Genomic DNA, 14,554 nt, shown 5'->3' on the forward strand with positions numbered 1-14,554 from the left:
CCCACAAAATTAACACTGGCACACGTGCCAATGAGGTGAAATCTAGAAAAGGCAGAGAAATGCCCCTAACTCTGCTTTTCTCTGACTTTATGATTTCTGTCCAGAAAGCAAGCTAAGAATTGCAAATCCAACCAAAGTTATGTTCCCAAATCCTGTTTCAGCACCTAAGCTTCCATCAGAACCCATGAGCTAGGCACACAGAGGAGATTTAAGAGCTCATCTATCTTTGCCAGTCTGACCATTCTTTCAAGAAAGCAGAAATGGAGCCTCTGAGCTTTTCCTTTCCTTTTCCCCCCTCTTGGTGAATAGAAAAGTTACCCAGGCTGTAGAAAAGTAGGGTTCAGCACCCTCTTTTGCCAAAGGAGTTTTGGGTCCCATCCTGTATGCTAATAATTACCTTAAATCATCTGGCATCAAAAGATCACCAATGGCAGCACACCTTGCTGCTAGAGCTATTCCATTTTTCAAGGACCCACCGTTTTTTTTCTGAGCAAAGACTGAGACTTATGTCTCTAACCATTACATCAGTGAGTCTGTTTCTGAGACAATATCCCCTTTGTTTCCCTATGCAGATTTAATTATTCAGCAAGACACTGATAGCAGCTGAAACCTTGAGGTTTGGAGAGTCCTCTCACAGCACAGTGGAGATAACCTCATTGCAAAGCTACGGGGAAAATATTGAGGTATCACAATCCTCTCTTGCAAATGTCTGCAGGCATGGACAGTTCTGTGCATGCCTAGAAGCTCACTTTTGGAGAAATGTAATGAAGAAAAATAAACATTGATAGGATCAGAGAGAAACTAGGAAGGAATCTTGAAGATCATGAAGACTCCAGCAAAATCCTATCTGTCTTATCTAGGCATCCAAGATGTCTACAGGTATCCAAGATTCATGTCTTTAACCAAAATTGTCTTACTGAGACAGCGTTGTCCCAATCCCTGCATTTGCTGAGGTGACTAAACATGTATCTCCTGCCTTATCTTTCTCCGGGATTCTGCTGACCACACATAGGTGCCCACTCTATGGCAAGCCAAGCATTTCTCTACACTCTTGTTAACTATAGGGTTGATACTGTTGTCTAAACTTACATTTCTAGTGCCATTTGAAGTACACATAAAGCTGACAGAAAGAACACAGGACTCTCTCTAACTGAGCTTTCCTGGTATGGCAGCTGGAGGCAAAGCAGGTATCCTAGGACATTTTAAATGGTCTTGTGTTTTAACAACACATCTGAACGCTGGATGGGAACTAATCCACATGTAGATACCCTAGAGGCATACACCCAAATTTTGGGTTCAATCAGTGGCAACGAATCCTATTCAGTCTGTGGCAATGAATCCTACTCAAGAGTCACAGACTCTGAATCTGGGACATAACCTGGTGGAGTCCCTTCGGATCCACCCAAGAGTCCTTTCTTCCCTTACAGGGGCTGCTTATGGATTCAGTAACTGCAGGGAGGAGAGAATAAAATCCCAAGAGAGGATACCTGTAAGCTGATTCCCTACCCAGAATACAAGACCAAAGCGGTAATGGTAGCGGTTCTTAAGGTTATCTTGTTAGGTTTAAACATTTTGGAACCAAGACTGACTGTGATTTCACATGTATAGCCTGAAAATCTGTGTAATCATAATGCATATTACAAACAAGGTTTACTGGTGAAGGCCTAACCTTGTAAACAAGCCTTGTTTACACAAGAAGACAATTGGACTCTTCTTTTGTTTCAGAGTTTACATGGTCAGAGGCTGAGATCATTATTTTTGAAATGTGATGATGGGAAGACACAGTAAGTACTGTTGTGAAGTTTTTACAATGAATCCTGTAAATAAAGCCCACAACAGAAATGCATAGTGCCTCCAAAGAAACAATTATGATGTATTGTGTTTGAATAATGACTCACAATGTTTTATCATTATCTGTTTACATAATAAGTCATAATAACATTTCAAAATACGGTGTATGCATTTTTATGATTGTCTTAAGTGCACAGAGGGGAATTGCCACAGCCTAGCATCATAAACATTGTAAACCTTTCTTGGAGTCTGCTTTTTTATCCCCATCCTCTTCTGCTCAAACAAAAATGTAAAGGAAACAGAACACACAAATAAAACTGCATTAAAATAGTCCCATGTGTCTGGCTAAAACAAAAGACAGGAAATTCTTAAAAGTGTGGTTATAAACTGAAAAATGCCTATAAACATGGCTTCCTAGTGTCCTAGGTTTATGTATTCATAATTATTTCACTGTCAATATTTTCTTTGTTTATATATATACAAATGGCATTGGTCTAAGTGCCAAGACCACATTCTTAGTCTGAGATCTGGAACACAAGCCCTGCTGCTGCTGGCTTCTACTTCAGCATTAAAGATGGAACTGAATGAAGTCCCTAGATTTCAGCTCCTAGAAGCTTTATGATTTAACCATATTTCTAATCTTCAGCCATATTCCATTGTGGAGACTAAGGTCCAGATTCAGCTTTCAAGAATTACGTGGTAAATCTCAATGAACTCCAGAGATATCAGGAGGACAAAAGGCACTGCAGTTCCAGCAAAAGTGCTCAGCACTTTCCAAGTGCTCCAACAAGGGACCTTGTTGCCCACAGGAAGATCAGGAAAGGGGCCGAGGTGCTCACAGACCTGGGCAATGCAACATCTGCCTAGATTTCAGGCATCTAGCCCACAAAACAGAATCCAAACCCAAGATTAGATCTTTGTTACGGAAAACATATGCCAGCTTAAGTATCTGAGGACACTGACTGAAAGAAAACACAAACGTTGCAGAGGTGTCTAACTCTAACTCACAATACTGAAAATCAAACTATGTCACCCTATGGAGTTTAGGCACTCAGTGTCACAGCTGAAAACTGTGGCTGTTCCATCCAGTGAGGATCCACAGACCTTTAGGGGCATTCGGCTGTTCTTCAAAGGTCCAAGCTTTTTGTGAAACTGAAAAAGATGAGATGGTAACAATGCTACATAGGATTATTACTAGTTCTACCATTTAATGAAAAATCGACATAAAAGTTTGGTGGGGCAAAGACAAAGCCCAGAAACCAGCTTGCTGCACACAGTTTCCCTCTTTTCTTATCTATCTCCATGAATCTTAGTCACTTTTGCAGTGGAGTGCACACCACCTGCCCAGCTATGTAGGCTAGGCTGGGACCCTGTGGGTAAGGTGTGCTTCCTCAGAAATGGGAGGTTTAACTGCCTGAGATCAAAGCAAATGTAAAAAAAAAAAAAACAAAACAAAACAAAACCAAAAAAAAACCCCAGTCTTCTACTCCTGAAACTTTCCCAGTTTTATTAGAGCATATTCATAGAATGGCTTGGGGTGGAAGGGACCTTCAAAGATCATCTAGTCCAACCCCCCTGCCATGGGCAGAAACATCTTTCACCAGGTCTGGTTGCTCAAAGCTCTGTCCAACCTGACTTTAAACACTTCCAATGATGAGGTATCCACAAATTCTCTGGACAACCTGTTCCCATTGTAAGAAATTTCTTCCTTATATCCAATCTAAATCTACCCTCTTTCAGTTTAAAACCATTGCCCCTTGTCCTATCACTACGGGCCCTGGTAAAAAATCTTTCTCCATCTTTCTTATAAGCCCTCTTTCTATATAGAAAGGCGGCAACAAGGTCTGCCCAGAGCCTTCTCTTCTCCAGGCTACACAAGCCCAGCTCTCTCAGCCTATTAAGTTGTGTGAGTCTGAGTGCACTTCCCAGGTCTCAGCTGTAAGTGAGCCACTTCACTTATCTTCAGGATCCCCAGAGTGCTTAAATCAGATGGCGTTACCTGCCTGGTTAGCCTTTCTGCGGATGGCTAGAAACAGAATATCACATGCCCTGGAAAAGCTTCAGAGCAAAGAGGGAAGTAAATTATTTTTAAATGCCTTGGAAAAGCTTCAGAGCAAACAGGGAAGTCAATTATTTTTAAATGACACTGAGGTCAGGCAGCCAATGAATGCAAGGTTTTGAAGTCACAATTTCAATGTGGCACCTTAAACCTTGCTGTGTTCTATTTTAGTTAAGTAGTTTTGTTGACTCTAACCTGTTGCTGATTTGTGAAATGTAAAAGTATGCAGATATGTCTCCCACATCTGATGTTGCTTCTGCATTGCTTATGAAGAAGTAAGCAATTACAATTAAATTCTGCACTAAATGAACACAGCTACAGCTCAAAGTCTGTTCCAGTTCCAAAAAGGCATTTGTTTTGGGTTTTTTTTTTTCACAGGGAACACTTCTGAATTCTTCGTTATTTTTTCTCAGAAAGACTTTCTGACACGTATCATTCGCTTTAAAGTTTATTAATGTATTTCTCATGCAGTTGCACTCAAGGCAAAAAGATCAAAAGGATAGATAGGTTCAGAGCACAAGCTGTAAACTAGTTAGATTTCAAGATGATTGACAATATTTGAATCCTGTTCTGACAAACTATACAAATGACTAAAGAAGAAGGATTCTTCAGTTGACTCTTTTAAACAAATTTCTACCACAGGACTAGACATATCCTATGGCAAAGGGGAGGGTTTGGGCTCTGCACAGCTATATAGCCACCATCGTGTCTCACAAAGCAAAAGCATGTACACCACCCTGAACATACCTTCTTTTTCTTCCCTCCAGTAAATCCAGGTGCATGGTCCTGCAACCACTCTTTTATCCCAGTTCAGTTCCTACCTACTCGACCTCTGTGTGGATCCTTTCCTCCATCCACATAATCTTCTGATAGTTCACCAGCACAGTTAATTTGGGCAACAGAAATACCACTCATGGCCATATCAGTGGAGTCTATGCACAGTGTTGGAACACATAATTTATGCTTCCTATATGATGGCAACTTTCTTGATACAGAACGTCCTTTTCCTTAATTATTAAAAGCTGTATAATATGTCAAGACATGCAGCAGTTCATGAGTGAACTGTTTTTTCTGTGGCCAGCAGTTACTTAGATGCTTGCAGAGCATCCAATTTATACATGAAAAGGAACTAGTTTCTCTTGGTCAATGAGTTGATCAATTCACCTGCCAGGATCTTTCATAATAGTACGTTTTATTTTTTTGTGGGAAAAGAAAAACATTTTACAAAACCTAGAATCCCTCATCAATTTAATGCTGAGTGTGTTGTATTGTTCTATAGAATTTTATATAGTGGTTCAAAAGGTTACACAGCTCTTATCATTCAGTATTAAAACCTACAGTGTTTTTTAATAATTTCCGTGAGACCCTTTTGGCTTTACAGCTCTTACAATGTATAAATCTTACCTTTGGCTTCAGTTCTCTTGCAGCATATAGGTCTTTCCTGGCAACACCAAAGCAAGGCAATATCTGACTTTAATGTCAGAACATTTCCCCCATTGAAATTTACCCAAATATTCATTTCCTCTCTGTTCTTGTTGTTTACATGCATCAAATATTTGAAGACAGTTATCATGTTCCTTCTTATGTGTCACTTAGTTAACCTACCATATACATATTTTGCTCCTTTAATCTTTCTTCATAAATCAGTTTCTCTATACCCCTTAATCATGCATGTTAGTCCTCTCTGAACTCACTCCAATATCAAAACCTTTTGTTTATTCTTTCAGATCCTTTGCTTTACAAAGTTCATAATTTCAAATTTATTTAGGCTCCCAAGGGAAATCCCCAAAAATAATATAATAACATTTGATACAAATAAATATTAATAATTAATAATTCCTGCTTTCCTGTAAGTTTCAGCGTATAACAAACATACCCAAATAAAGCTAATGTGTATTACAAGTTATTCCCCCTTTTCTTTTGCAATTTGTGTTGGATTTTCATACTCCAACTCGGTGTAACCTTACTGCACTAAAAGTCAGGATGGCATTTATTTTACCTAACATTCAGATTCTGCAATTTTCTAATCTCAATACTTAGAGTCCAATTGGCCTATTTTAGATTGCTACCTCAGAATGAGATGAATCACAGCATTGACTACACTGACTATGAAGACAGTCGAAGACACTCAGAACCCAAGTTCACATGAACCTGGACTGTCAGAGGTCTACATACATAGACTTTCGTATTTAGTCATCCTCACATCACATTACTTGAAAAAATATGAGAGGCCCAAAGGGAGTTCTTCCTCCAAACCAGGCTAGTCAAAGTAGTGTATTTATCTGGGGATCTCCAGGGTTTTTGGTGTAAGATGCAGCTTTGTGTCTAACTGCAGTCTAGACAATGCAGGGATGGGAAAGTTCTCAGTAATTAGATATCAAGACCCCCAAGGCATTAGATCATTCTCTCAAGGAACAGAGTACTTGAGAAGTTAGCATCAGAGTCAAAATTTACACAGAGACACATACACACAATATAATTAGAAGATTAAGGTAAAACTAAGACACTGCCTTTGGGAAAGTCTGTCTCTTAATTGGCAGAAAGATGATTAAACCTGCCGTGTCAGATACTTTTGCTAAATTGAAGTTCTTAAAAGGATGAGAATTATAAATAGGAGTTTGTTGTCTTAACTCCTAAGAAGAGCCAGTAAACCGGTAAATTTCTTGTCAAAAACATCATGATCAAAAACCTGCTGCTTTTAATCAGTCCCTCCAAAAATCTTAAGGTAGGTTTTCCTTCTTAAGATAACACATTGTTCCTTAGGGAAATATTTACTTCCTAGGAGCTTCTGTCAAACATTTTTTTCCTAACCAACAAGCATAAGACTTCTAATTGGAAGTGATCTACAAAACACTTACAGATGTCTTGTAATGAGTGAATGTCCATTATCTGCAATTAGCAGAGCCACCTCGTTCCAACCTCAGTGGTTTGGAAGAGCTGCTCCTCTGCAGGGCTGTGCTCCTGGAAGCACAAGGAGACTGGAGAAGTCACGACACAACCACAAGACTCAAGAGGTAATGCTATCACTTCCGTGGAGCTCAGGGTCAGTACAGCACTTCCTTGGAAGAGCTTTTGTACTATCACTGCGAGCTTCTGAGGTAACTGCAGCAATGCAGTGAAAGATGCACAAGCCATGCCTGTGAACAGCAAGGAGTAAGCTCTGCAAGGGGTGATGGGCCTTATTTTACTGGTAAAATATCTTCCTGCAAGAAAAAAAGGGTTTTTTCCCCTCAACGGTGTAAGACTGACTTCTGCACATGACAAAGCAATTGGTAGCACCACATTGTTCAGGGTTCGTTCAGATGTTTGTACACCTGACACGTGGGTTTCCATGTTACTTCTTTTGCTGGACTTAAAATTAATGGACTATTCTAACAGTAGTGACAATCAACAATCAATCTCCATGTGTAAGATACTGCCTTTTTCTTCTTTCTTTTCTTTTGTAACCTGTGAAGCTGTTTATGTAATAAATGACAGCAAGTCAGATCAATTAATTAAATTAAAATGCCAGTAACAGAATAAATTGTTTTCAGTATTTTAAAGTCTTTCATAGATAGAAATAAGCATAATATTTTGAAATATAGGTTTGTGCTTCTTTTCCATTTCTGTTTTAAGACTAAAGAAAAAAGCGCAGAAAGTTGGAAAGAGAGACAAGAAGTAAAAATGATAACCCTCAAGTGTTCATAAGACCCTGAAAGTTTTTCAAAAGTTTCACAAGAACATTCCAGTTCCTATAAAAATAAAGTGTAGTAGAAAAAAATTGTTAGAGAAACATAATTAATAACCTGCTATAGATATTTCCCTCTTTATTTTATCATTTTCCATCATAAAATCAGGATCTTTACATTAACCACATTTCTTTAAATTGTCCCCATAAGTTAACTTTGCAATATTCTTTCTCCCACATTTTCAGAACTGAACAATTTTTCACCATACCAGCTGTTTTCAGGTGAGTCCTCAGTTTCAAATACTTTAAAGACACTCAGTTTCCCTCCTGAATTCTTTCAGCTGCAGTTTCATTCTTCATGCTCGTGTCACAGTGAAAGTCGTGCTCTGTGCCAGTGCTGATGCCACGTTAAAGGATGGGTCTGTGACCAAATTTGAAGCGTCCTTACTGCCAGCACACAAAATGTCCTACACTGGCTGTGCTGCACCATGCAGTGAATCTGGGTTTGTGCTAACCCACCGAACTCCGTGATTTCATCTGCCACAACTTGAACTAGAGATCATTTCGGACTCTAGATATGGTCAGGCCAAAGAATTGCATCAAACGTAGTCGGAGAATATTAGAATATATAAACACAGTTTGGAAAAAACTTCACTTCCCGTTATCTCTGCCATGGCAGAGGAATTAAAAAATGCAAGTATGGCATTCAAGTAGCGGTTTAATAAAGAGAATAAACTGACCCTCAGAGTCAGGAATTTGTTTTATTTTCTTTTCTGCAGGGACATAGAGTCATATATAAAAAAACAAACCTTTTAAAGAGTTTTTAATTGTCATCATAAAAGGGTTGGCAAAAATAAAAGTAGATTTTGCTTTTGAACAGGGCACAGCTAGCAGTTTACAACTGGAGCTATGTTGTAGCATAGCAATGTATACTATACTAGAGTAAAGAGAATAAAGAGAGGCAAAATTACGTGTTGAGCATACAACTACACTCAGAACTTCATTACAACTAATTCTGATTGTTCAAGAATAGTAAATGTTTAACAGCGATGCAGAAGGAAATATGAGAAAAGCAATCAAAAAGGACTCCTAAAGGACTAAAGAAAAAAAAATAAATAAATCAAAGGGCTAAAAAACAGCTAAGAAGAGCAAAATAAAGATATTGCAGAAGATTATGAAATTACAAAAAATGCTTTCAAAATATGTAAGAACAAAAGGTCACTGAAGAACACAGTAATGCCTAAAGATAATTTTTTAAGGCAAGAGGCAGAAAGTGCTGGAAAATTTAAACAAATTCTTCACATGGCTTATCAGAAAGAAAAATTATAGGCAGATGGCAGACCTGTACACATACAGGTATACCTTTCCTGAGGCAGAGAGAAGAAAAAAACACTGAAGTAAACAGACAATGCATCTGAAATATTACAGATGACAATCTGAACATGTATCAGATGAAATAGTTCCTCGGTGTTAAGGCATATCCACTTCAGAATTCACAGAAAGGGACAAAAACAGCACTGCTCTTCACAGGAGTAATTTAAATCACTTCGCCGTTCAAATAACTTTTTACTTATGCAAGACGTTACTTTGAAATCAACTGGGCTGTTCACATGAGTGACAACAGTGGGACTACGGAGAAAAGGAAGTTTTAGTGGATTTAAAGAAAAACTAGTGGAGCTGTGCAAGGAAGGGCCTGGTGCAGCCCTTCTCACAGCATGTCTCTAAAGAAGCAAGAACTGGGTTCAACTCAGAGAAATATTCTCTTTCTGGCATATTTTAGTGATATCCTTTTACTCAGGTAAAAGTAATTTTCTTCAAGCCCAAACACAGAAATATGTGCTTATAGCAGTGATGTATTACAAAAGCAATAGAGCATAGCTAAATTCAGCAAATTATGGAGGAATGGCTATTGCAGTGAGAGTGAGAGAATCTTCTAATGAAAACCAGAAGTTTCAGCTCTGAACAAAAGTGATGAACTCTGCTAGCCTGGGTTCAAGTTTAAACTCCTACAAGTAACCATCAGACTACATTAAAGGTAACATTCAGTCATATTTTTAGCTACATCCATAAAGGAGTTCTGTAACTTCAGTCTAAAAATTTCAAAACACAGACACATATTTTCAGCCAAAACAAAGCTAGAGCCAGCAGTAATTTTAATTCTCTTCACTAAATATTGCTTTGGCCATGAGAGTATGTGTAAAATGGATGTGGTTGTAGCCACAATGGCCCAGGAATATATAGGGTTTATAGGGTGAACAAGTTGCTGGGGAAGAGTTTGCATGCCTAAAAGATTGTGTTTTCTTCCAGCTGTAGTGCTTCCTGTAGCAAAAGTATTTCTCTCACCTTCCTAATCTTATTCTTCCCTAAAAATCTTAGGTCGGGAAGCAATGAGACAGCTTTGAAGTCCTTCATGAAAGAAGTTGCAGCAGAGCATAAACTAGAGCGATTCAACTCTGGATGCCTGAGAAGGAGACAGGAGTTTTGGAAACCCCTCCGTGCTCTGCACCTCTGCAGGAGCCCTGCTCTCTCCTGGCCTGGGCAGGAGTCTCAGCTCTGCCTTCTGGCCGAAGACAGGTCAGGAGAGGCACATGGATGTTTGCTTTCTGCTTGTTGCCTGAAAACCTAGTCCTCGTCTCTGCTGGGGAGAGGACAGTCACATTGGCTGGATGCACCTCTCTGCATCTATGGAGAGACACTGAAAGGGGCTGTCTGGAAAGTACCTGCATGCTGGGAGGTGGGAAAGTGGCTTGGGCTCTTTGATTTCACCTTTGTTCAAAGAAACGGGGCTTTGAACTTTCTTATAAACAGAGTTGCTTCGAAGAGAGATGACTGCACCATCAATCTTTCCACCAGAGGAATAACCCAAACTTCCAAACTTTTAACCAGACAATTGTATCAAGAGCAGTCCAAAAACAAAGGGTAAGGCAGTGATTCCAAACAGCTGCTAAGATATTAACTGTACACAAGGTCTGCCAGCCTACAGGTCAGTTTTAACCTGACACTTGTTAAATCCTTGGTGTTGATCAAAATAGCTTGCAAACACAATAGCTGCAAAGCAAATAAATACCTAAACATAACTCTGTCTTCTGTCCAGATACAAAAAGTATGTGTTTCTAGTCTGCCAAGTAAAATAGTGATAAGTACAAACTGTGTGTCTACAAACAGGCAAGCATTATTCAGAGGAAGCATTGTTAAAGTAGTCAGTATAAAAACCATTCCCAATTAAAAATAAAATAAAATAAAATAAAGTCAACAGCTCTACCTCCAGAGCCATCCAAAGAGAAGATAACAAAATATTAAAAGAGCAAACAAAACTAGCATTTCCCTTTTCACCCTGTTAGCAAGTCAGTTGATCTGTAGAGGATGACTGTATGTCTAAAAACGGTGGCAACAAGAACTAACAAGACAAGGGTCTATCATCAGCCTGAGCCAAAAAATTCAGATGAAGCATTTCTTAATGACAAGTGCCTGAAACTAAACAAAATTAAAAGCTGAAGCTATCAAACAATCCATTTTGGTATTTCTGATATACTTTTTTTCTGATATACTTTTTTAGGGCAGATTCACATGTGGTCTAAAACATCATTTCAGAAAATTAAGAAAAGGTGGCTGCCTCCTTTTACCCAGTATATCCCAGCAGTTACATATTCAGCTGAGCAAATCCTCATGTGTTGCACTAAGTTGATGCTTGAAGCTAGCTCCACCTCCTTCATCCAAATACTATCTGGTTTTCAAGAGTAAATTTCTCTGTATCTCACCCACTGCAGCCAATTTGTTTCATACAAAAAACTAATGGAGCAGAAAGATAATGTACATACAATAGCTTGAAAATTCACCTGACCGAGAGACTGCTGGGCTTTATTCCTTGGTACAAGCAGCATTTTTGTTTATAGAAGGTTACAACTTCTTGCACAGGGACTGAAAGATACCCTCAGAACTCACTGTTTCTGTGGAAGTTAGGAGAAAGAAATATTTGAGTATAACTCCCTCAAACTTTATGTGAATATCCTCATTACTGAACTGAGAAGCTACTAGCTCTTCCTCCCCTTCCAGTTAATGAAATTTGCTTCACCCCACCCCATGTTATACACCATCTCATTGCTATCTAGTTGTCTTTTCTTTTATTTAATACAGTAGTTTCTGCTAGAATTTCACTTACAGTTTGGTTTTGGTTTTTTAATTTGCCAAAAACCTGAAAAGAAAAGATATTTTGGGTTAATGTGTAAATAGTCTATGCAACTGTCAATGAACCAAAAAACCAGATGCTTTATAGAGAATTGACCTCTTCTGTACCATGCCCCTTTCTTCATCTTAATTATTCTTCCTGTTCTACTGCAAGATTTTAGTGAAAACACTATTAATACAAAATGAGTGTATTGCATAAAGAGCAGAGATAAAAATTTGTTCAATTGGAAAGCCGCTTCTTAACTCAACTGCTAACTGTAGCTCTTCATGAACTCTTCATCCCCTGCTGAAAGGGAAGGTTGAAATTGGGAGATAGGTTGCACTTGTTAGTGGGCATTTTTGGTTTCTCCATTAGTTTAGAAGCTTTCTATCTGCTTAATTGTAGCTAATTAGTACCATCTGGGGGACACAGCAGAGAAGCCGTGATTTTCTCCCTCACCCAATGGTCACAGAGTGCGTGGGGGAGACCAAAGTCTAGAAGGATATCTGTGATTGTGACCCCTTCTCATTATCTGTTTCCATTCTAAGTAACATCAGTACAGAGTTTTACATTACATGAATGAATATTTAAAGTGAAATAGCTTTCAGTGGCAAATTGCGACTAGATGTGACCAAGAGCGGATTAAGCCCATCATTTTGCTTAAGAGCTCAGATGGTTGGAGTAATTGGATGATAGCTGTAGGGCATCCTTTTGGTCTATAATTAGGTCATTTCTTTCTCATCCCCTCACGGTGTGTATAATTACAAATTAATTTGAAATCCCACTGTGAGTAAAGAAAATCAGTTTAATATAATGGAAGTGCAAAAGCCACAGGATATTATTTTTTAAAAGATTTTTAGTGTTTATTCCCAAATATTCAGTCTGGCCCAAAGTCATATCCCTACAGACTGCAGGGCTCACATTTGGTTTCTTTCTTAACTTTTATATGGACATGGATAAATTTTCTCCCTTAAAATAAATAACATTTCATAGCACCACACTTTGCTCCAGTATCTGTCAGCAGCAGTCAACAGCACAAAAAGTTGGGGAAAAAGCTGAAAACCAGTCCTGAGAGTTTCGATAGGCAACAGTACTGCCAGAGGACTCACAGGCAGCTCTAAGCAAGGTGATCGAGTCAGCCATTTTATTCTTTAGTCCTGCCATTATTTGCTTGCCATTTAAAATGTATTTTTTCTGCTTTTACGCTGAAAGCGTTAAGCGTCGCACAGCCCTAGCTAGCATACCTGCTCCTGTGTGCTGCAGGAGCTCACCCGTTTCATCTCCTGGCTGAGGTATGCTGCTGGCAAGTTCCGCTTCCCTTCCTTTATCACAACACTGTGGTCGGATGTGCTAGACCTCCTGCCTGCCTTAATGCCGGTACAGGTAAAGACACGCACTCCTGACAAATGGATAACCCCAACCAGATCCGCAGAGACAATGTTTTGACTTGCTGAACTTCCTGTTTCACTCAAGGGACAAACGTGTTTTCATCTCTCCCCAGAAATCTTGAAAGGGGTCGGGGAGAGGGTCCAGGTGTGATCTGAGCACTGGGGATGGTGACAGCGAGCCGGGGGCCGCACCGGGTGTGCAGTTGGGGGGAAGAGCAGAAGAAAAGACTGTCGGTGCAGAGAACAAGGGTATCGAGATTTGATCGTATTTGTAGGTGTGTTGTAAAAACTGTAGAACATCCCATGCCGTTAGCACGATCAGATTAGACTTCTGGCAGAAAAAAAAGAAAAAAGAAAAGAGAGAAAAAAAAAGAAAGGAACTGCTTAGATATAAGTTCCAAAGTTCATTAAGAGGGTTCTTTATTGCATAGCTCCAAAGCTAAGATGTGCTGGGGCATGTGGAAAAATAAGGAGGTGTTAAAAAGCTACCAAGCTTCTTAGTTTTCAAAAACAGTTCAAAGTCCTAGTCTTGGATTATTCACACTGTGACCTCCAGGCCTATTTGTGATGCCATAAAAACTATATGCAGGAAGGAAGGAAGAGATTATCAAAAAGGAAAGAACTTTTTAATCTAATAATGTCTTGATAGCAATAATGTTTTTCTTTTATATAAAACCTTTCATTTGCGGATCTCAACATACTTTTTAGATTAAAAAAGAAATAAAAAATCACAGCAACACGGGAAAAACCTGGAGCAACCAACTAGGAAGAAGAGGTAGAGGAAGAGACTTGGATGCACTTACTGCTCACAGGAGAGATATGAGAGAATAAGGTAACCTGGTCTTCTCAACCCAGGAAAAAAAAAAATAGACATGCTAATAGTTTATATCTGTCAAGATGTTTCTGGAGTGGTAATGTCACCCTGTAATTTTTTAAACCAGAAGAACTTTAAAATTTCCACATGAAACTGAATAGGTAAAACATTTATTTTTACGTTTTCATTAGAAAATATTTTTTTAAATTCCAAGGAAAAAAAATATTTTTTCTACTAAATCTCATTTTCTACTTGGAAAATTTTGCATTAAAAATTTTTCAACCTCCTCTATGTAGCTTCTAGGCCAGAAGGTACACATGAAGGTTATATGGAAAGCAAATAAATATGTAGATGAAAAAATTATCTGCTCTAATTAAAATTTTTCTTGTTGTTATAATTAAAACACTATATAAATTTTAAAAATAGATTTTATGTCTGCCATACAAATAATATACTTGGGTCATTAGTCTTCTGTAGGGAAATATCTACCACAGAGATCTACTACTTATAAGTATTCACTTACCCGGCTATGACTTTTTAAAGTAAATTATTCTGATTAGCAGAGGCTGGAGGCTATCAGTGAGAGTTCTTATACAAAAATAAATACAAGGGCCAAAACAGAATAATTATTGGGTTGTTTAAACCCAATTTCTTAAGATTTTTTAATCTC

Source organism: Mycteria americana, chromosome 2, assembly GCF_035582795.1.
Source record: "Mycteria americana isolate JAX WOST 10 ecotype Jacksonville Zoo and Gardens chromosome 2, USCA_MyAme_1.0, whole genome shotgun sequence".
In the NCBI taxonomy this organism is placed as follows: Eukaryota; Metazoa; Chordata; class Aves; order Ciconiiformes; family Ciconiidae; genus Mycteria; species Mycteria americana.